The sequence below is a fragment of the Vicugna pacos genome, chromosome 14, assembly GCF_048564905.1.
Source record: "Vicugna pacos chromosome 14, VicPac4, whole genome shotgun sequence".
Classification (NCBI taxonomy): domain Eukaryota; kingdom Metazoa; phylum Chordata; class Mammalia; order Artiodactyla; family Camelidae; genus Vicugna; species Vicugna pacos.
This window is the reverse complement of record NC_133000.1, coordinates 27855522-27858999: the sequence shown is the minus strand read 5'-3', so window position 1 is coordinate 27858999 and position 3478 is coordinate 27855522. Positions and strand designations below refer to the sequence as shown.

At 45.9% G+C, this 3478-nt stretch overlaps 1 non-coding gene across 1 annotated transcript; it reads left to right on the top strand.

Moving 5' to 3' along the window:
* The first annotated feature begins 2251 nt into the window (after positions 1-2251).
* TRNAV-AAC (transfer RNA valine (anticodon AAC)) lies at positions 2252-2333 on the top strand. Its single transcript has one exon. It is a non-coding gene; the product is annotated as a tRNA-Val (tRNA).
* The last annotated feature ends 1145 nt before the right edge of the window (positions 2334-3478 follow it).

Here is a 3478-nt window from a genome sequence, read left to right as displayed (position 1 = left end):
ACTGTACTTGACAAACAGCAGACAATTAACAAACTCATTCACTCAAAATTTATCTTTTAGAAACTGACTATGGGATGGAAACTGTGCTTGGGGTACCTAGAATGTGATGATCAGAAAATAAGAACTCAGCCCTGCCCTCACAGAGCTTACAGTCTATTGGGTATGAGAGCAAGGTGGTGGTGACACCACACTGAGTAGGACATGGTCCTAGAAACCCAGGCAGTGACCAACAGCAGAGTCATGTTCATGGCAGAGGAGTTGCAGAAGAACCTGCACTTCAGAGAATTAGCTGCCAAGTGACCAACTCACAGACAAATGCATGATAAATATCTTCTTTCCCAAATATATTAAGGAAGCTGTTCCATGAAATTAAAGATTTTGACACTTGTTCATATGTACTAAGAATTGGCCAAAGATCATAAAATAAGTCCTGATATATTTCCTTGACAGCATAGATGAGGGAGCAACACCAAAAAAAAAGGAAGTGGTAGAACTTTTTAAACTACTTTACTAACCTGTAATCTTTTTCAACAGGTCCTATGGAGCATATGCATTGTTTTCCCCTTGGAATTTCCTCGCCTTGAATGTCTCAAAGGTCCATAAACATTTAACACTAGTAATGGAAAAGAAGCACACAACACACCTGATGAAACATTTAGATGCTAATAAGCTGGGAGAATATGCAAAGGCCTCAGAAAGACAGAAGAAAAATTACAAATGGCAGTTATATGAATCTGAATAGTAAAATGACAGTCAAATCAAGAGCATATGAATTAACATATTTTAATGAAAAAGAGAAAATAGTAAAATAAGAACTGTGCAGTAACAAAGACGAAATTAGACAAAAATTTTAATAATATGAAAGGGTAACCATCGGGCTACTTTAAATTCCAGGGACCCAGAAAAAAATATTGAAAAGGATGCTGTGATCCAATCAGGATGTGCTGGTAGTGTCTCAGGTAGGTGGAGGATATTCTTGAATGTGCATCTGGGTAGAATTTACAGTTGAATGAGGTAGCAAATTAAGATACTAATTGACATGGGTACCAAAAAAAAAAAAAAATTAACGAGGAAGGGACCAGAGAGTTTCTCAGGGATTGTAGGGAAAGCCAAAACTGGACCAACTGGTCGCTCAACAAAGAGGAAAATGGACAAACTGCAAAACACAAACTGAGCAAGAGAAAGGATTAAATAAATGTTAAGGAATTAAAGGAGATGAACATCCGTGGTCTAGACAGGATTCACATCAAGCTGGATAGCTTGACTTTGAATAAGAGAAAAAGACTCAGACATCAGAATAGAGAGAGAGAGAGAGAGGGAGAGATACTTATTGGTTCTGTTTCTCTGGAAAACCCCCAATTAATAAAGCAATCATCCTTTATATTTATATACATATATATACATATATATATACAAACACACATATATATACACACACACACACCCACGAGTGTATGTATATATGTGTGTACATGCACACATATATACATACATATGGGGAGAGAGAGTGAGAATATAGGGGGGAAATAAACATTTATATTTATATTTACATATGGTGTAATTCAGTTCAAAGGCCTGAATAAGTCCAGGTCTGAATCTGAAAGCACCAGAATCTGGATCACTGATGTCCAAGGGCAGGAGAAGATGGATGTCCCAGTTCCAGCAAAGAGAGCAAATTCACCCTTTCTCTGCCTTTCTGTTCTACTTAGTCCCTCAGTGGATTAGATGATGCCCATCCACAACTGCTAACTCAGTTGTTAACCTGATCTGGAGTCAGCTGGACTGATACACCCAGAAACAATGTTATACCTGCTACCTGGACATCCCTTAGCCCAGACAAGTAGACAAACAAAATTAACCTCCACAGCTGCCATCTTCCTTCCCTTCCCTTCCCCCTTTTCTCTCATACTCCTGTTGGAGAAGGACCTTGCCCTCTTCACATACCTTGTGTTAGGGTCATGCAAAAGCAGAAAAAGAAGAAGGGCTAGCCCCACTCAGCATGCAGTAGCTGAGCTTTGCCACAGGCCCATGAGAGTTGGAAGCAAAACAGCTCTTACATTACGAGGTGTGTGGTCTTAGGTGAATCACTCAACTACTCACGTAAGATGGGGATGTGAATTCCAACTTTGTTGGACAGTTCTATTGTTTAAGTAAGAGTGTTTGACATGTAACAGGTGCTCAATAAATGTTTGTTCTAGTTCTCCTTTTAACCCATAGAACAGATCAAATAAAAAATGCATTCTCAGGGGCAGGGGACAGTGTTCTGTATAGCTCAGTGGTAGAGTACATGCCTAACATGCATGAGGTCCTGGGTTCAATTCCCAGTTCCTCCATTAAAAAATAAATAAATAAATAAACCTAATTACCACTCTCCCCAAAACTAACCCCCCAAAATAGTCTTTTTAAGAAATGCAGACAGACTCTCGAGAAGATGGCGGAGTAGAAGGGCATTTGCAGCTCACCCTCTCCCACAAATACACCAAGACCCACATCCACAGACCCACTCAGCCAACCAGAGCACCTGCGGAACTCCGACAGAACATCCCCCTCTTCAAAAGACAAAGACGTCAAAAACCTGGTAGGAGAAAAGGAAAAAAGAAAGAACAAAAGGCAAAGCAGCACGGGATGGGTCCCGCGGGGAGGGAGCAGCAAAGGAGGACTGGCGCTCGCTCGCTGGGTCTCCCCTCCCCAACTGAGAGGCCAGCGGGACGGAGGGGGAGCCCACGAGGCTCGGATATGTACAGAGCAGCCCTAGTCTGACAGTACTAAGTTAAACAGGTACAGAGAGTACCCCCGACACCCAGTCTGAGACGCGGGCCGGCAGCGGCGGGCAGGGCCAGGCTGCACAAGCCGGGCGGAGGACAGGGGTGGCTGCACGGAGGCAGCCCTGGGGGACTGCAAGGGGCTGCGCGCCGTGGCTGTGGGTGTACAGGGTAGAACAACCTGGGCCCTCCATAAAGCAGCAAGGTTGATGTGCTCTCGGGGGAAGGGTGCATACCCCCATCTCTGAAAACCAGCAGAAACTTTTTGGGGGAAGATAGGCAGGGCTCAGGCACAGCCGCCATATCCTCCAGCGCTGAGCACCCAGGCGGGGGCGGGGGCGAAACCTGCATCTGCACCAAAGGGCTTAGCAGCCTCAAGGGCCAGACTGAGATGGGCCTACAGCCCGGGGCAGATAGGATCCTTCCATCCTGGTCCCTCAGAGAACTTGTTCCACAAAGACAAACAAGGAGCTGGGTTTTGGCTCAGAGCAGGGACAAGGCTGTCCCTCGGTCTTCCCCAAGCCCACCTGCGGAGCGTCGACCAGGGCAGAGTGCGCAGCCGCACAGAGCAGCGGCGCTACCGGCGGCGCAGGTAGAGGGAGAGCGGCCCCCCACCTTTCTGGCAGGAACACAGCCCCTCACCGAGGTGCTGGGAGGGGGCACGACCCGCCCTCCTGCCTGGCCAGTCTGCAACATCTGACTGCAGCATCAGGAGG